Source organism: Ctenopharyngodon idella, chromosome 14 (genome assembly GCF_019924925.1).
Source record: "Ctenopharyngodon idella isolate HZGC_01 chromosome 14, HZGC01, whole genome shotgun sequence".
NCBI classification, from domain to species: domain Eukaryota; kingdom Metazoa; phylum Chordata; class Actinopteri; order Cypriniformes; family Xenocyprididae; genus Ctenopharyngodon; species Ctenopharyngodon idella.
This window is the reverse complement of record NC_067233.1, coordinates 17749984-17770940: the sequence shown is the minus strand read 5'-3', so window position 1 is coordinate 17770940 and position 20957 is coordinate 17749984. Positions and strand designations below refer to the sequence as shown.

The 20957-nt window shown below is 37.2% G+C and overlaps 1 protein-coding gene across 5 annotated transcripts in view; it reads left to right on the top strand.

Moving 5' to 3' along the window:
* The window catches only part of unc5a (unc-5 netrin receptor A), a 225442-nt gene that overhangs the window by 87483 nt on the left and 117002 nt on the right, over positions 1–20957 (top strand). The window contains exon 1 of one of the 5 annotated variants that reach the window (XM_051860883.1): positions 13344–13586. The exons of the other annotated variants lie outside the window; for them this stretch is intronic. The gene's annotated coding sequence lies outside the window, so the exon portion shown is untranslated. Of the gene's footprint in view, positions 1–13343; positions 13587–20957 lie in introns of those variants that run through there. 5 annotated transcript variants of the gene reach the window in all.

Genomic DNA, 20957 nt, shown 5'->3' with positions numbered 1-20957 from the left:
TAGGTGGGTTGCTCAGAATGCCATGCAGCACTCTGCTAAAGATTGAATAAATGAGTCAATTCTTTCGGGTCCAAATGGATCTGTGTACCTCTTGCAGAAATGATTCTGGGCTTTTTTGTCCCACAGAGGTAATAGCTTAGTCAAACAAACAGACTTCCTTATGGTGTTATTTGGCCCTCCTTAGACATTAACTTGCCACAACAGATTTGTTGTACTAGTAAGAGCCAAAAATTTGTGGTTTTGTTGGAAGTTGTCAAAAAAACACCATTCAGGCACAGTGATGACTCAATGAAGGTTATGTGACTGCTGCCTTTTTCGTCTGTGTTTCGAACATTAAAAGGGGTCATGAACTGAGAAATCAAAATTCGATTTATCTTTTGACATATAAGAGGAGGTCATTGTACTATAAAACATCCTGTAAGTTTCAGAACTCAATTTTCTCTTTGTCTAAAAACAGCTTATATTGAAGACAATCTGCCAAATCTGACAGGTCGTTGAATGTGCCACTTTATTACGTAATAGTGTGGCTAAACACCACCTCTGCAGAAGATCACAGACTGCTCCTACATCACTGCTCGTTTAGCCCCGCCCACCGAATCGCGCATACCATGTAGTAGGTAAAAGAGAGACGCTAATGCCGGGTTACTAGAGCTAGAAAGCGATAAAGATGGTTTTGGGGACGGCAAGATGTGAGTGTCTAAGTTGAGCATTATTTATTTGTATTTGGTACATTTCACTGTGGATTAATTGGTCAATTTGCAAACAGACTTTTACGATGGACTTGACAGCAATGTGACAACATGTGAGTAACTTAATTCTAATGCCTGATCTTTGACCAATGATTTCTGATATTAATGATTCATGTAAGTCAGATGTTCTATGTCTATGTGTCAGTAAATCAAACCAGTGACTAAACGGTCAACTTCACATTGTTTCTCTTAGTAGGATAAAAATAATCAGAGTTAAATAAAAAGTTATTTAAACTCTGCGTAAATTATATATAGAAAGCGATCAAAGAACGCTCCCTTTACAATCGCTGGAGCTGTCAATCAAATAGCGCAAGTTTATCAGTGACTGAGTTCTGGGCACATGCCAAAACTCCTGTCAAAATCAACTAATCTCTTATTTACATTGTTTGCTCTGTTAGTTATGATGAAAGCATTTCAGAAATCAACATGATCAACATGTCTGTGATCGGCTACAATGTTCATCACTGCAACCTTTCATGCCACAATCTAAATATAATGCTATATATCTAAAAAATAATGCTTTAATCAACACTTTTCACGACTAGTTAACCTTGAGAGCTGTTACAGTAAAAAATGTGCTAAAAGTCATTCTAACATTATACGTGCACCCCATGAAACATTATAAATCAATAAAACAATGCAGTTCATGACCCCTTTAAGACTAATACATAGGAATATCAAAGCTGGCTTTTCTGGTAGGGGTGTGAAGCTAATTGTATCGGTTATTGACTTTTTAATTCAATTCAGGGCTTGAATTGACTCAAATTGATGTCATATATATGCACCATCCCTAAATAAATTACTTATAAAACCAATGCCAATCTTATAAAACCATTGTGTACTGCTTTCAACAATACTGTCATAACTTCAACAATTCTCTGTGCTGAATTGGTTAGGGGCTTTTACATTTTTTTTTTTTTTTTTTTTTTTTTTTTTTTTTTTTTCATGATTGCTTTCAGCAAATTGGTTGTCATTTTCATCTTCAATACTACAAAGTCTAGGACTTTAATTCGAGCACTCACAAATTTGTAGGAACCTTGAATGATGGATTGAACACTGATTTGGATGAACAGGATATGTGTTTTAACTCCCAAATCTTGCACTTTTTCAGTATCTTTAGTAATCATTTCATTTTGTTTAGCTTTCTTATTAACATATTTCTTGATTGCAGAGTGCAGATATTCAGGATGTATTTAGGTTCTTATTGATTACTAATGGCATGTTATTGAGAATGAATGTCAGTTATGATGTCATTTTGGATTTGCTATCGGACGTGAACGTATAAATGCCACTTAGTATTGACCGAGGCTGTTTTCCTTCCAGATAAAGGCTTTCATGTTATGGCACTTTAATCCAACCTCCCAGTTCATAGCTGAGGGATTTAGCTCAAGTTACATGGATATAATTAAGAAAAATCATCTAAAATTACTGACACACCAGTTACACAAAGACTATGATGCTTGGGTAGTTGCAACCACTTTATAATGCAGAAGCGAATCCCCTGAGTTATAATTCTGTGTGTAAGAAATACAGGAATCACTACTGAGATTGCAGTGGCTGACATGCTCATCACTTTAGCAACGTTTTTGTCATCTCACAATTGAATAACAAACGATTTAATGTTTTTCTATTAAAGAAATTTTAGTGATCTGTCAATAAAAACAAACCATAATTCAATGATGCTTTGCTTGATTTTATCAGTGTATGGATTAGGAGTGCATCATTTCATGACATAAACAGGCTTTGAAGATCTTGGTGAGTAATATCTTAACAGACGTCAGCAACACATATTAATGCATACAACAGTAAACAACGGCAGGTTGTTATCATATAAGTCTGTCAGACTAACAGGAAACATAGACTGTGCCAGAGATGCATAGGGCATCCATTTTTTGAAATCCATTTTTTTTTTCCCCTTTTTTTTCACCCCAAATTATATATTTATTCATAAAATTGCAACAGTTTAATGATTTATTTATTAAAATGTTAATGATAATAGGACCACTCACCCAACAGTTCTGTGTATCACTACACAACACCCTTAGCAACCACCGTACGCAACGTAAACTATTTGTTCTCAATTGATATTGTTCATTGAAGCTTACTGTATTATGTAGAAGAGTACTGTGAGAAAGAGATTGATTGAGCGAGTTTATTACCTGCATTCAGATTTAGAATTTTCCTTCAGGTCAGTCCTATGTTCATAATAAAAAAAAATCTGTTTAAATGTCCAATGTATTATCTTGTCCTTTTAACAGTTAAGGGGTTTCCCCTGACTGACAGTGCTAGTCAAAGCATTTGTCCGTTGCGTCTTGTTCCGTGTTCACAATTCAGTCTTTTCAATGTAAAAGTCTTCACTACTGACTGACACACTCATAAAGACAGTCTTTGCCGCCAACTAATGGTGTAATAATGTAACTTCTGTTGCTGTTCACGGTCAGGGACTATTTTTTTTCTGGCGGAAGGTGAAAGTGAAAGTTTTTAGTGAAAGTTTACTTCATGAAAGTTGCATTGATACATATTTTTGGCTTTAATATTTGTATTGTGTGGTAACCGTTTTATAAAAGTAATAAGGTACTTGAGGCTAGTGCTGTATCGTGAATAAGTCACCGCTTCACGTCGTGCCTAACAACGCCCTTCAGCTGTGACTTATTCACGATACAGCACAGCCTCTCATACCTTATTGCTTACATAATAGACAAAACTGCACCATTCAGAGACATGCAGAACATGTGTAACCCCTCGAATCTGGGTCTCTGGCGTGGGAGTCTGACGCTCTAACAAAGAGGCTAAAGGCTGCAACCTCTAGCATCAGTCGCTAGAGCATCTCTTGAGATCAGAGGAGTGAGGTTTACTCGCACATCGACTGTTAGCTGGCCTCCGTTACACATGCAGTCTTTTTGTAGTTTAATATTCACAGACACTAGTTCATATCGCAGCTTGATTAATTGTACAGAGCTACTTTTAATTTATTCATCCAAAATTCTGTGATACTACGCATCATACAGTAAATTTAATTTTTATGACTTGATTCCACATTTTCCTTAACGCGAAAATCATAAGGCTGTAGATGCGGCACCTTTCCAATTTGTGCCAATTATGTATTGCAGTTCTGAAACACCATCCTGCTGAACCTCATATTCCTCGTCTCTGCAGAAACGCAGGCTATGGCTCCACACCAGCTCCTTTAATTTCACCGCTGCCACAGAGCAGCCAGGTGGTGTATAATAAATATGACTCCATACATCATTTGCAGCACATTACAGATGAAGAATGAAAGCAGAATTCATTGCTCCAGGCAAGACCATGCCTTGACCTTTTCCCAGGGCAGAGGCAGGAATTTTTGAAAAGCATCGCCCCTTCATTGACTGCCTACACACCGAGAGGAATACGCAATGCCATCATGATCTTCTACTAACCTCGATGCCCTCGTCGGTTATAAAACTTCACATTTGTCTAAGCTTCGATTATTTGCCTCTGGTAAACGGTCCATGGCCTGTGTACTGGCAAAATTACATACATGTTATTTGCCAGGAGGATCTAGTTATCTACTAAGGATCGTAATTGGTGTATAATGGTTCAACCTTTTCCTGATAGGTCGTGCAACTCAATTAACAGACTACTTTTACTTTAATTTAGATAAGGAAGCAAATTAGGCTTGCAGTGAGTTTGTGATACTAGATGCATTTAAAGGGCATGGGAAGGCTTGATGCCTGGGCTGTCAGTGGATATTGGGAATGTATGGAGACTGATTAGGCCATGCGGTTGAAGCTAATGCCTGCTGGATGCTATCAGCGAGGTTCAGTCAGACCGCATCAGCAGGGCCATACGTCAGCCAAGGAGAGCACTCTGCACTGCACTATTCACCCAGGTGTCGGACAAAGGCATCTGTAAAACAAATCGCCCATCTTGCCAAAGAATGATGGAAGGAGAGAGAGAGAGAGCAAGAGAAAGCCATAAAGAAGTCCCTTATTCTCAAACACCTCTTTCCCGTTGCCAAATGATAGGCATTCCAAAAGCTTTCGCATACAGCTGTAAGACTCAGTCGTTCTCCGTGGACCGCTTAGTTTGTGGATTTTGATATATAAACAGACTCGGCAGTTGTGCTCCGAGTCTGTTTGTGCATCTGCGACAAAAACTCGCGTAGCACGCGTTAGTGTATAAATCTTCATATTACAGGCATGCGATTATGCTGAGTCTGCCAGGCTGGCTCACGAAACGCAAATCACTTGATGAATAAATCAATAAACGGGCTAATAAATAGCTGATGAAAGAAATAAAAACAAAGCCTGTCACAATGTGGAAGATTCACAAACCATGCCTGTGCAAAGTTCTGCATTGTTGCCCTAATGAATTGATTAAAAGAAATAATAATGAGGAAATAAACACTTAAAGGGCGTTCAATTCACTGCTAGTTTTCTATCCTGTCGTGCGCAGAATGGTCTGAATTATACTGGCAAAACAGCAACAAAAAATGCACAAGGAAATTAATCATTGTAATGCTGCCCTGAAAATCCAAATTATGCAATTTTGTGATTATCTCTAGAAAGGATAATTGTGGCATTCAGGACAGATGTGAATTTAATTACAGTTATGAAATGGGAACCTATAGTCTAAATCTGTTGTTCATGGAGAATCGTAAACCTCCCAACAGGAGGTATATTATGGTTCACGTGCTGAGATATTTTGCACATAGTTTATCATTCTAATGAATTAGCATTCTGGGCATGTGTACATTTATGTGCATAATAAATTCATGTAAGGGGACATTTACCCTTTTGTTATTTAATTCCCCTAAACAATTGATTTGTGTCTCTTTGTTTCACTATAAACCTTTTTGCATTGCCACATATTTTGAACAAAGTTCCAAACCTACTCAATTCACTGTAACACATCTGAGTCATTTTTTCTGATTGTTTTTTTTTTAAATCATTTCATTGGTATTTATTGTATAGTACAGTATCATGCAGTATAATAATAATAATAATAATAATAATTAATAATAATAAATAATAATAATAATAATAATAATAATAATAATAATTATTATTATTATTATTATTATTATTATTATTATAACATTCTGCTTTCTAGTCTTGTCAGAAATCATGAGATTAATCATAATTATTTAATTCTATTGACAGCCATAGTTTTTTTAATATTAAAAAATAAAACCAAATCTGAATTTAGTTATTTAATATTTGGTTATATTAATATTTATCTCCATTTCCTTTTACTCTTTTTCCTTCAATTTACAGTTTGTTTTGTGGCTTGCTTACTGGCAGAATTGACAGTACAGTGTGAATGCATGTTTATTTATGCAAATATAATTCTGAATATCTTTATTAGAAAGGGGCTCCATTGCAAGGATAATCTTTATTTGGGCATTAAACGTGCTCCGAGAGATTGCGAAATATATTTTCGAGAAGATTAGATCTGTGGTAAACTCCCAGGGAGTCACTGTCACGCTAGCGCACTGTAAATAGCTGTCAATGCTAGCATTAGGAGCTTCATATGTTCACGGGCTCCTCAAGGACCCAGATTTGTCACCGTGGCACATTTCAGCACCAGCCATTCTTTCTGAGAGCTCAGACCTTCACTCTCTCTGTGATGGATCTACCCATCTATGTTTGAAAGGAAAACGACCGCTGCTTTTGCTTTTACCGGGCTGCCATTAGCTCAGAGGCTAACAAATGGCAGACACACGCTGAACGATGAGAAAAGCAGAGCATTTACTTTTGACAGATGTGCTTTAAAAATAAGCTTTCTCTCAGTCAGTCAGTTGGCGAGCCTTGTTCAGTGTGCCAACACAAACTATTTGTATTCTTCCCATGTCCTCTGCTCCCCTCCACCAAATCTGTTTAGGGATTATGCCAAGGCGGTAGTTGCATTTTTGTGCTCGTAGACCTCAAACCCTGGCAACCCACAATCAGAGGTTTTTCTCTCTTCTTTTAGAGTGCTTTTCAAATATTTAAATGGAGTACCCTAGTGTTATGTTGTTGTTAAGACCCTTTGTTGACCAGTTCTTCTGCAGTGTACTATAATTCTTTTGTTTGCCTAGCCTGTTTGGCCCATTCTTTCACCTTCTGCAGGACAGTGGCCCTCCAGAACTGAGTTTGGACACCCCTGCTGTAGAGTAAAGATAAATGCGTACACAGTCACTGTTTATATGCTACATTTGGTGTGTACATGCAGGCTTGCAATGGCTGCTGCATATACTTGAAGTCCACAAGACTGTAGAGTGTTTTTGTTTTTTTGTTAAAGGTTTCAGAAAATTTTGATTGAAGAAAATACATCATATTGAGAATTATATAATAAAAAGGTACACTATGTAACTTTTGGCCTTCTAACAGTTAAAAAACAAACAAACAAACAAAAAAGCAATGTAAAACCGTTTATTACTAGGCTTAAGAGATACAACCAATTTAGATTTAAAGGATCTCAAGCTGATTAGCTTGACATTACAGTAGCTATACCCATTAATAGACACAGTATTATCTTGAAAACAAAAATTCCAGCACAGCGCTACAACAACTATAATCAAATGACTCTTCACAATAGATAATGCTTTATAACTCTGTTCGAGAGCTACATATGGCATTTTATCTGTTCCATAAAATACCTTACTCACCTGCTGAGTAATAAAAATGCTATCTCTGGGTCGCTTCTCTCCCCGAAAAACCAAGCCAATGTTGATTGTCGTTTTATTACAAGCTCTGTCATATTCTCTTTTTGCCAGCAAACTCATCTCAGAGTTTGTTTAAATGGGTCATGAATTGAGAAATCAACTTTTCCTTGAGCTTTTGATATATATTACAAGGTCATCGTACTATAAGTTGAAAACTTCATTGTTAGTCCAGTATTGAAAACGTCCTTGTCCTTTTATTTTATTTTATTTTTTTTATGATATGAACTCGACAGTAATGCAACAACATGTAAGTAACTGTGTTCATTCTAATTCCTGATCTGATATTAATGATTCATGTACAGTCAGATGTTCTTTGTCTATGTGTCAGTAAATCAAACCAGTGACTAAACGGGTCAACTTCACATTAATTCTCTTAGTAGGATGAAAATAATCTGTTATTTAAATGGTGATTAAATTATATATAGAAAGTGATCAAAGAACGCTCCCTTTACAATGGCTGGAGCTGTCAATCAAACAGCGCACGCTGGAGCTGTCAATCAAACAGTTTATCAGTGACTGAGGTCTGGGCTCGCGACAAAACTCCCGTTTTATTCAACAAATCTCTTAGTTAAGTTTGCACTGTTAGTTATGATGAAAGCAATTGTTAGTGTGCAGACATTGAGTTGCAATGAAGAGATCACTGCTTTCATGTGCTCAACAACATGTCTGTGATCGGCTACAATGTTTGTCACTGCAACCTTTCATGCCACGGTCTAAATAAAACAATGCAGTTCATGACCCCTTTAAAACGGGTGATTCCCAGAGGTTGGAGATTTAAGCCCTGAGTATACTTTTTTTTTTTTTTTTACGCTAGTGTATGTGCACTTGGAAAGTATACTTCATTTGACGAATGCACAGCATGTGCAGTTCTGAGCAATCTCTCACCACTAGTTACAACTCATGTAAACATCTTTGTATTCTTTCTTGCTAGAGTTGTACAAATGAGGGTACTTTCTAACCTCTTTGTACAACCTCTCATCCATTTAGGCCTCCATTGTCGCTGTAGCTTGCATGCGTTCCGGTCTGTTCTGTTTATGCAGTTTTTCTTTGACTACCTTGTAAATCGATGTCCCCAGGGCACAATTGCCACCTTGTGGATTACTGCAAAAAAAAAAAAGAAAAAAGAAAATGCGCATGTGCGACCAGCACGCGCGGTTAGAAAAATCCGGCGGTGCCCGTACAGCACGTGTGTACTCTTCTGATGACAAAATTCACGTCACGCACTGTACGCTGATCCTCACGTACGCGTAAAAAAGTGAACTATACTTTGGGCCTTAGCGTGCTCAATGTCAACCTTTGACGAGACACGCACGGGTGAGTGAGGTATGTACAGATTTTTTTTGTGAAAACCACACAGCCTGTTTTAAAATAAAAACTTTATAACAGGCTTACCATAGTGAATCAGGGTAAGACAAAGACGTGTTTTAGAAGAAAGATTGATGTATTGACTCTATTTAAATGTTGTTAATTTTGAACAAAAAAATGTTACATAGTGTACTTTTAATAACAAAAATATTAATTAATAGAATTATTTCATCGTCATTATTATTATTATTATTATTATTATTATTATTATTATTATTATTATTATAATGTAGAATATGCAATGTACAAAATTGCTTTTGAGTCTAGATAAAAGTTTAACAGTAAACACATCCACCTTTGCCTTTCAGACTTTGAGTGCCATTCATTGATAGAGACAGAGTGAAAGTCAATATTTTCCCCCTCTCTTCCTGCTGATTCCTTTTTGCAATGGCTGAATTGGTCACAAGCCAGCAAGAATCTGAATTCCCAAGCTGTGTCTGTGCTGTCTTGTGAGAAAACCGGCAGTTCTGTGTTACTTTCTGCTACATATTGAGAGTAGTCTTCCATGTGTTATTTTAAGCACTGTATTACGAGAGGGAACAAATTGTGCTAAGCAGCAGTCGTCTGGGGTGTAGTGCAAAATTCAGATGAGGAAGAAAAGAGGACAGCGTGTAAGTGGTATGTGCGAGGCCCCCTACTGTCCGGGATGGCAGTAAGAAGACTGTGCTGCAGGCGGTGACACTGGATGTTCGCCTGCGCAGCCACAGGAGGTCTGGTTTTTGTCACACTGGCAGTGTAGACTTCACAACACTCGCATGAAATGTGGAAAACATAGGGTGGAAAGTTGGAGAAGTTTTTAATAGTAAGTTGATGAAACATTTTTTGAACAGTTTGTCAACCATGCTTGCCAAAGCATGGGACTTATTTAGTGATTTGCTGTTTGCAGGTTTGTAGATTTATAATTTGAGAAGTTTATCCTGTTATATTTTATATTAAAGAATTATTTTATAGTAATTAAGTGCATAAAATATTTCACAAACAGTGATATATATATACAGTATATCACTGTTATTGGCTCATTAATATTACAGACAAAGTGATATTGATCCCTAATCCAAAACATTTTGAGTGAACACTTTTATAGAGAGCAGCCATGACCTCAAACACCATAGTAAACATGACTGTGACTAGAGACTTTCTGCACTTCAGGCATGGGCTTAATTTCACAATCCAAAGCATAACCACCACTCATTTCAGCCGCACTTTGCTGCCCATATCCCAAAAGGGTGAAGCTGTTATTAATATTATTTTATTTTTGGTGAGAAATCATCTTATTGGGTGAGTTAGCTTGCACAGTTGCCATAAATTACCCATCATTGACATGACAGCTGTGCAGTGAAAAAAATAAATAAATTGTGTTTCAGCACTAAGAAATGTCTCTTTCTGTGCTGAGCAGAGAGATAAGCTTGTCCCAGAGGGAGTGGATGTGTGAGAGAGGGATGGAGAGAGAGGAAGAAAGCATGAGACAGACCGAGAGAGGTAATATTGGAAGATAAAGAAAATTCCAGAGACATTCAGAGACCTGTTCCCTTGTTATCGGCCAGAGCTTGTCCTCTCTCTCTCCAATTTGTGGTAAGGTGTCATTAACGGCCTATGCTGTCCCACCCCATCCTGATGCCTGTCAAAGAATCATCAGCCCCAGAAAGCAAATGAGATCTCTCTCTCTCTCACGCACACACACACACTGCTTATCACGACATTTATGACTTCTCTTTCTTTTCCTTCATTTCTGTCTCATTTGTACAATTTCCCATGCAACATTTTCTCTCAGCATGTGCCTCTCTCTCTCTCTGATCTGAAGAAGTGTTGAGGGGCATCTCTGCCATGTAATCATGTAATGTCTTTTTTTTATATTTCTATAATTCATTGTTTGTCGTTACTTCCAACAGATATAAATGAATACATGATCACAATCAACAGATTCTCAAAACAACTCAATGCATTTAGGTACGTAGACATGGTCAAGATGATCTGCTGAAGTTTAAACTAAGCATCACAATGGGGAAGAAAGATGATTTAGGTGACTGAATGTGGCATGTTTGTTTGTGCCAGATGGGCTGGTCTGAGTATTTCAGAATCTGCTGATCTGCTGGGATTTTCAAGCAGAACCATCTTTAGTTTACAAAAAAATGGTCCGAAAAAGACAAAAATGTGCAATAAATGTCAGTTCTATGGGCAAAAATGCCTTGTTGATGGTAGAGGTCAGAAGAGAATGGCCAGACTGGTTGGAGCTGGTAGAAAGGCAACTCAAATAACCACTCGTTACAGCCAAGGTCTGCAGAAGAGCATCTCTGAATGAACAAAACGTCAAACCTTGAAGGAGATAGGTTACAGCTGCAGAAGACCACACCAGGTGCCACTGTCAGCTAAGAACAGCAAACTGAAGCTACAATTCGCACAGCCTCACCAAAATTGGACAATAAAAGGTTGGAAAAACGTTGCCTGGTCTGATGAGTCTCAATTTCTGCTGCAACATTCAGATGGTAGGGTCAGAATTTGGCATAAACAACATGAAAGCATGGATACATCCTGCTTTGTATCAACGGTTCAGGCTGCTGGTGGTGGGGTAATGGTGTGGAGGATATTTTCTTGGCACACTTCGAGCCCCTTAGTACCAGTCGAGCATTGTTTAAACACCACAGCCTACCTGAGTTATTGTTGCTGGTCATGTCCATCCTTTTATGACCACAGTGTACCCATCTTCTGACAGCTACTTCCCCCTCAGTTGAAATTGCAAAAGAGGGTCCAACCCGGTACTAGGTATCAGGGCTGTAGCTAGGGTATTCAGGGCCCCGTTGCGAGTTGTTGTATTGAAGGTCCCCCCTTATTTAAAATCACAGGGGCCCCCAAAATCACCACCACCTTTTGTTCCTCAAGTGACGGCCCTATTAAGTGGACCTAATAAAGTGGCCAGTGAGAGTTTTTTTTTTTTTTGGTAATTTTCTTTTTAGTAACACTTTTCTTTTAGTTAGTGTATTTTTTTTTTTTTTTTTTTTTTTTCTCGATTCTACTAACTATAAGTCAACTAACATTCAGAGTATTAGTATATTGTAATAGACTGTTAGGTTAGGTGTTAGGGTTTTGGTTAGTAGAATAAGTTGACAGGCCGTTGGAAAGATACTTACAGTCAATAGAATGTCTGTTAGGGGATCTTCAAACAAAAATGTTAGCAGATATTAATCAGACAATCTACTAATACTCTAATGACTGGTAGTTGACATGTAGTTGCAAAGTTACTTATAGTTAGTAGAATGTCTAAACTAAACCATCAAAATAAATGTTACCTTTTTTAAAAAAATACACAAACCAAAAGCATTACTGATTAAATTTTAATCAGATGTATGATATTGAGCCAGTGAATTGATGCACTGAATTTAACTAAGTCATTCAATTACTGAATCACAATGAACCAATTTACCAGAAACCTCTCCAATTCGAAATGTTACAATGTAAATATATAGTTTGTTAATAAAGTTGATAAACAATTTGTTAAAGAACGTGGTTTCCTCAAATGTACTAAAAGAGTTATTAATGAATCATTAAAGAATCAGAATCTCTCTAAGCAGGTTTGTTAAATCTCTTGTGATTCCCATACCTACTCAGTTTTACATTTTAGAGGATGTCACCATTGGAAAATTTTGACAGATTTAGCTCACTTCTGGGACAGTTTTGTCCCCGAAGTATAGCTAATTAAACCTACACATGTTCAAGCTCACACACACATATATTTTGCTATTATCTTGCTATTCACTATAGCAACCACATTTGCTGTTAAAATCTTTTGTTCTGAGGTGGTTTGAAAATCTGTCCACGTTTTGAGTAGTTATAGATTGCTTCTTTCCAGAATGTCTCTTAAGGAGTCTAATAATGAATGTTCCCTTTAAATGGCATCCTTATGAATAAAAGTAGACATTATGTTTGACATAGTTCCTGTTTATGTGGTTACCAGCCACAAGCACAGGTTGAGAGAAAGACTGCTGAACAACTTGATTAGTTTTAAGTACAGCATTTGAAAAGTACGACTTGTGAAGTCACTTTTTGTCTCCCGTAAGTTTGCAGGAGAGATGCGCCAATGAAATGTCAGCAATAATCTCCAGAATTTATCGACTTTGGAGCTAGCAATTCATTATCCACGAGGAACTCTTGTCCTTCAATAACTTCATATTAATAATTGTGAAAAATAAATCACACCGTACCGCCAGAGGTCACATGTGCTGGCAAACGGAGAACGAAAAATGGAAGTGCGTAATAAATGGCAAAGAAAATACTTAGATAATACGATCATATTAAACCCAGAGCCCATCCATCAGAGACGTGATGTTCACATACAGAAGAGATTTTTACGTGTGTGGATTTCCTTTATGTGATTATTCACGTCGTAACAAAGCAGCTTCACGGGGTACTACACACCGAGTTTATCTTTGATCTCTGGCTTTGGACAGGATGCTCCGGAGGTGGTCTCCACTCATAAAAGATGTGCTTTCTGCATCATTTGTATTCATGCGTGGTCAGAGTCAGAGGACACGATATGTCTGTCACTTGTGAAATCAGAGCAATCGTCTGGAAGTTTGCAAGGGGAAATGAATAGAATTGATCAGAACAGCATTTGAAGGGAGCTTGAGTTTCCTCAGCTGCTGAGGGCTGATATCCTAAACACGCGTGCAAGTCTGATCCTTTCTGCTTGACTCAGAGGAAAACTCGGATCAGATTTCCTGCTTTGTCTTTCATTTCTTGACGGGCTTTACTCTTATCACTTGAAGTCCCGTTTTGCCTTTCACTTTCATGTGAGTATCCAGTCTCTCTCTCTTTGTCTTTCACCAGGGCTCAGTCTCCAGATTAAAATGTTTAGGGGTGTGAGCTTTAATGTCAAATCATCTGAAAACATTACGGCTCTAATAGGCATATTTGACAGTCTAGGACAGATGAGATTGAATATTGATTCTTCTGGAAATTAAATCAACTAACTGTCCGTAGCTAAAATACAATTATACATTCATATCAAATGGATCTCAGAAGTTAGTCACATTAGATGTGCTGCCAATTAAAATGTGTCAGTTATAACAGAAGTCTGACAATTAACACTTAAATATGTGATTTTTCTCAAGCAGAGTGGTTGGTGCCTTAATTGCAGGCACACTGATAGCAAAAATTGATGTTTAATTTATTTTCTTAATATTATTAACCTGTAAAGGGGAATAAGCTTAATCAATGGGTGCTTTCATATGCATAGTCTAACATTGTGTCCAGTGGCGTAGTGTCCAGTGCGTGCCCTGTGTGCCCGTCCACTACGCCACTGACTGTGGAAAAATGTTAATCAGAGTTTTTGTGCTAACCAACAGCAACAACGATACATAGCAATTCTATTTCAGAAACGATTTCTATTTCTGCAACTTCGCTGCTGGAACAACAACATACAAAGTATGACAATGATAATCTCAGGTACTGATTATGTGCTTGGTTTATTTTTAAAAGAATTTAATGTGAGTTTTAATGTCATTTTGCATGACCTTTAAGGCAGGAACACACCAAGCCGACGGTCGGCTGTCGGGCAGTTTTTGTTTGTGTGTTTTCTCAGTATATTCCACACAGTCGGCTGAAGTTGGTCCTCGTCAGCTTTTTTTTGGCCGATTCGACATGTTGAATCGGCATCGGAGCTCGTCGGGCCATCTGATCATTCTGATTGGCTGTTCAGCTACTGCCACCTGCTGGTATGGAAAGGCATTTTATCTTACGCAGGCGCAGAACGGACTTGCTACTTGGCCGTCGGCTGTCGAGCGTCGGTTTGGTGTATCAGGGTAACTCTGGACCCAGACGCTGCTGACGTGAGCCAACCCCGCAGTCTGCTTTCGTCGCCACTAGTTCGTCGGCGTCGGCTTGGTTTGTTCCTGCCTTTATAGCTATACTGAAAACAACAATGAATAATTCACCCCAGATGTTGAAAATAAATGAAAGGAAACAAAAAATGTTCAAATTGTGAATAGAGCTGAAGCGTTTATTACATTGACAGTAAAAATTTGTCAACATATTTTTGTTGTCAAATATTCTTTTGATCTCATTGACCTATTTTAAAGGCCTGCAATAACATGATTTGACCAGTGGGGCGCTGTAGCCCTCCAGGAAGCAATCCAATAGAAGAATATATGGTGGTTCGGCATGCAAACAGCCAAAGGCCCTTTCCCAAATGGCACATTTCATAACACTTTCGGTCTTGTGGACTTACAATGGCTGCTGCGTGTGTGTGTGTCTGTTAAGTCCACGAGAGCGTAGGGTGTGCCATTTGTCAATGTTAGGTCTCAGAAGGGTGCTCGTGAGCGCCCCCTTTGCGGTCGATATGCCCCCTCAATGCACACTTTTGCTGAGCCGGCACTGGTGCGAGCTCCTCAGCAGAAATCTTCCTGACAGTCACAGCGGCATTACGTCATGAAAGTGTGGACTCGTAGGAAGACCGCGAGTGTTTAGGGTGCCATTTGGGACAGGGCCAAAGAAGCCGAACCGGTAGTGTAGGGTACTGAACTAAACTCTGCGGGACAGTGGCCCTTCAGGGCTGGATTTGAGGAGCCAAAGTAATAAATCATGAATTTGAGGAAAGTTTACCATAAAAACGAAAATGAGTCTGAGACTAGTTTAAGCCTTGTCTGTGAAACCAGGGGTTAGTGTTCTGTTTTAGTGGTTGTATGTGTGCATGTCTTAAGGGAATAGTTCACCCAAATAGTTCTGTTCCAAACATGCATGACTTTCTTTGTTCTGTGGAACACAAGTAAAATGCATTTTGAAAAATGTTGTTTTGCCCATATACTGAAAGTCAGTGGCTTCCAAAACAATATGGATTCCATTGAATTTCATTGTATGGGCAAAAACAGTTTAAACATTCTTCAAAATATCTTCTTTTTGTGTTCCATAGAAGAAAGTCATACAGGTTTGGAATGACGAGTAAATGACAGGATTTTCATTTCTGGGTGAACTATCCCTTTAAACACAATATTGCCAACCAAGCATTGCAGGTTGCCTAGTTGCCTTTAATGATATGGGCAGCCATCTCATGGGAGTCATTAGGTCCAATCATTGCACTGTATGGCCCTGTAACGACCAATAATATGAGGTCATTTGACAGCATGAAGTGCACCCTAGGGTTCAAACACTCTTCCTAAGCGCTCCTCCCATATTCCAGGATGATAATGTGGCAGCATGCTGCAAAATGTGTTCATGAAATCTTCCGTGAATCTTAAGATTGAAGTCAAATGCCTTTCATGGTTTTCCTAATGAGCAGATGTGATCATTGAACCATTATAGATGTTTTAGAGTGCCAAGTTTTCCATCTCCATCTCTTATATACTGAAATAAAGACTTTTCTTCAAAAAGAAAAACTTTAGTTGATATATGTTGATATTATTGCTGCTGAGAAAGAGTCTTTGAGATAAATAGGAATGTTATCGGATAACTTTTACTTGCATAAAATTCAGCCTCGATAGATCATGTCTAAAACCACTGCAGCGTCCAGAATGACTTGAAGGTTGAAGGTTCATTAACTTGCGTTAAAGAAAACTTCATGTGCATTGTCAGGTTCAACATCGTGGAATGCTTAACATTTTAGTTGCTTAAAAAAAATAAAAAATAAAAAAGTTCAATAACCTTTTTAATTCACTGTGCAAGCACAGGAGAAAGAGTATTGTGGCACTCTATTGTTTTTCATTAGCATAGTTTGGCTATAATTAGGCCCGAGCAGGTGCTCAGGTGCTCCTTTGTCTTGTTCTTGTTAAGTATTATATTATGTGCCTTTTTAAAAGGAATCTCTGGTGTACTTGCCTTGCTTCTTTGTCACGCTAATTAAACTGCTGAAGTCGGACTCAAAGCTCAGCCAGGCCTGCGTGTGGAGGAGGATGCGGATTTCAGGTGAACAAGTTGACAAGTCGCAAGAGGATCCCTCTGGTTTTCGTTTGGTGTAGTCGCAAAGAAATCATAATATGAAGAACATTCTCCAGATGTAATTAGCTAATTATTGTGATAGTTTTCTCACATTAACTCGAGAGATATAATATAAAATATGCTGAAAAAGGTACAAATTCAAAAGTCGCATTTAATGATTGTGATTTTAAAACATTACTGCAGATGAACGTGTCATTTCTGTGGCATTTTGTTGCTGGAATTTGAGAAATGCATTGGAAAAAACTGGATGTGTGAGTTTGGCTAAATTCCTTTTTTATCTCTGGGGAAGCTGGGTAATTAGATAAGGGATTAAAATGTTAATCTAAATTGTTTCATGACTTTCCTCATTTTCCACAGCGCCTCTTCTCTCTCTCTCTTTTTTTTTATTTTTTTTTTTTAACCACACTGATTCCTTTCACATCCATTCCAAAAGGTTCAAGGGTTGCCATGCAAAATTTTTGTGTGTGGTTGTCATTTTGTGGAACACAATCAGGACTGAAACTCTTTAAAAATTACGTTTGTCATGTTTATGGTCAAATAAAGGTTCATTTCTATTTGTTTTATGAGATTTGCCGTTTTGCGTTAAAACCCTAATTTGTGTGGTTTTATTTAAAAACAATATCAACAATAAACATTAGTAATTAAAATTAAATAGATACTTTTTTTATAATAAAACAAAATTATTTATATATGTGTGTGTGTGTGTGTGTGTGTATATGTATGTATGTATGTATGTATGTATGTATGTATGTGTATATATATATATATATATATATATATATATATATATATATATATGTATGTATGTATGTATGTGTATGTATGTATGTGTATATATGTATGTATGTATGTGTGTATATATATATATATATATATATATATATATATATATATATATATATATATATATATATATATATATATATATATATATATACACACACACACACACACACACACACACACACACACACACACACACACACACACGTGTGAACGCAGTGTTGTTTAAGTTAGTCAGAATCCGCTTAACACCGCTCAAACCTGTGGATATTTGGTTCAGCAGGAGTTCTGTAAACTCGCAAACCTTTTCATTATAACCAACAAAGTATAAACACGATGTTAATAAGATTAATTTCACAGTATAGACAGCTTCATTGATTATAACTGGAGTTTTCGCAAGAGTGCAGCTTTGTGTACCTCACGCTGAACTGAAGTAATTGACAGCTTCAGTGATTATAATGGCAGCGATCTTTGCATGCTTTCTGTATATATTTTTCATGCTGTTACCTGCACATTGCAAAGTTTCTGGATTGACAACCGTATTCAAATTTCCGATTGTATCTATTGACGGTGATAACCAGAGCAATGGGCAAAAATCTGATCAAGGATGTCAAATGATCCATGCATTAAGTCTTGGAGTGAAAATGCAAAATAATAGACCTGCCACTTTTTCTATGTTATGTGTAATGTAATGTGCAACTTTTTAAATCAGTCACTCAGTGAATTTTTAAATATAAAATAGTTCTAAGAATTTGTTTTATGTTTTGTCCTGACAGTGATTCATTAATTCATTAATAACATCAAGTAACCCTTATTTATATAGCACTTTATACAATAGAGATTGTCTCAAAGCAGCTTTACGGTTGGGGATAAACAGGAAAATAATGATTCAGTTATGCAAACAGTTCAATTCTGCTGTACAGCAGCTCTAAAATGAAAATAGTGTTATTGTTCAGCTGATTTCAGTTCAGTGTTGATTCAGTTTCATTCAATAACTGTGTAAAGATGAGTTCAATTCAGTTAGAAGGCAGCTCTGTAGAAAACAGTCATCGTCCAGCTCAGTTCAGTTCTCATTCCAATTGTCTCAGTACAGTCAAATCAATAGTATTGCCGAATATTAAGCATCCTCAACTAAGCAAGCCAAAAGGCGACAGTGGCAAGGAATAAATAGGATAAGTTAACATTACAAACTGTTTCTTTGTGTTTATTTTGGATTTATTATTAGTTTTGTCAGTTCACATGGGTAGGGTACTTTTTACTGTGTTTGTGGATGACTATGTTCGTCTGCCACCACCAAAAACCATTTGTCTTCTCTCTTGCTGTTCAAAGAGTTCAAGTGCTGTCACTTACTGGATGTAACAGTTTTCAGAAATGTTACTTTTTATAATTGGAGGAAAAAGTGGGACATTGCAAAATATTCATTTAATAATATATTTTCTTTTTTTTTCTGTAGGTCAGATAATTGACTAGCTAAAGATGCTATGCTTCCTACATTAAATGTTTCCATTCAGGGGCTGTTTCATATGAACCTAAAGACCCAAGCTAAATGAAATGTCATGCTTTATTAGCCCTGTGTATCACACACTTTTCAGCAGCTTTTAAGTCCCCCAGTACCACAAAGCTGGTCTTTCATTTGTAGTGCCTTTAGAGGGCAGCCTGTGATCTTCTCTGTTAGGTAAATGACCCTGTATTGTTACCCTGTCTCGTTTTTTAAAGTTATTCTAAAGAAAAGTTGGGCTGCTAATGACAACCATAAGAAAAGGAATCATTTATGTCTACATCTACATTCACAACATGCACTTTCCTTGCAAAGTGCATATTGTGCAAGTGGCAATTACCAGAGTGGTAGCTAACAATCACGATCATTTTCGCAACAAGCCCTTGTTTGAAGCGTCCATTACCATATATACATTCAAAGGTAAGGTTTAGACCATTTTAGGGTTAACATGGGGCATTGAATCGATGGAAAATAAGTCCTTATTCCTTTCAAGGAACATTTGAGAGACCCTGGATATTGATTAGACATATCTGGACAAGAAACTAGATAAAACGTATTGGTTCCTGTCTGCGTGTGTAAGGAGAGCAGATAGTCCAGTTTTTTTATAGTTGCTTTTCTTTAAGATGTCTTCTTTTTCTTGTGCAATTTTCTTCTTTTATCATGTATGTGTGAGAAACTTTGAGCTAAAGAGAGAATGAAAGAAAAAGAAAACTTTGCGTTAACCTCAAACTGTTACTGTCTTTCAGTGTTACTGAAACAAGTACTGCGGTGTCAATTACAGGTTAGGTTATAGAGGTTTGTTTGACTCGATGAGTTTGACACTTTGTGACCTCTTGCAGGCCTTTTCACTGAGGCAAGAGACTGTAAATGAGATAAACGATGAAAAGCAAATTAAATCTGAAATTCTGAGACATCTGTTTCACAGCACAGGAGTTCTTATTAAAGGCTTCACACGTTTACAGCGGCGCTCACTCCGACAGTTGGTGAACAAATGAACTGCCGTATACATTTAAGGCCGAGATCACTGCTGGCATGACTGTTTTACATGTGTTATTTTAGATTCACAGTTCTTTGGAGTTGAAGGTTAGAGGTGAGTTGACCGAACATGGTTCTTTAGAGGTATTAGATTAGTTTATATGAAGAGTGTGATGTTATTTTTGGATTATTCACGGAGTGAATTAGTGTAAATGTGGTGTGAATGTGTACTTAAAGTGACAGTTGAAAGGTGTGAAGACTCCTTTTCAGTGGACACTTAAAAGATGTTTTTTTGGGCTTTTTATAGACTCTTATGAATCACTATTGAATATCATTAGTTTTCAAGAGATTTTTTTAATGGGTCATATAATAAAAAAATCTACTTTGCCCTGATCTTTGAAAGAGTTTATTGAGCTATGAAAACACTCTAGCTAAATTCTGACCATTTTTTGAAACTGAACTTTGTGATATCAGACATGACTGTCCACATTTACACATCAGCGATGCTTTGTGTTCAGAAAGAGGACATCTTTCAAAAGATGTTAGAAGGGCTGAAGTTTATTTTTTAATGAGATCTCTGATGGTTTTAGTCTGTGTAAGAGTGTGTCACATTTCAGCATGGATTATGAGTATGTAAACAGGATTTGTAAAGAGGCTTTTACTGAAATACTGACCCCCGAATGTAATAAACGCAGTAGCATCTGGCATGAATGCAAATGTACATTTGTTGGGGAAAAAAAAACTAATTTTATGTAATTTTAGGTCTACTGATTATGTATGGCATACTATTTATGGTGTTTCATTCAAAATAGTACAATAGATGCTTTCATTCAATTTACATTTATACATAAAAGTGATACCATATCATACTGACCCCTTCCATTGTTTACAAATATCAGTTAATAGCTGATTTGTATATTGAGCAGACCAATTACCACAATGCTGGTTTGGTAATTACAGATTGTACCTTTTAACA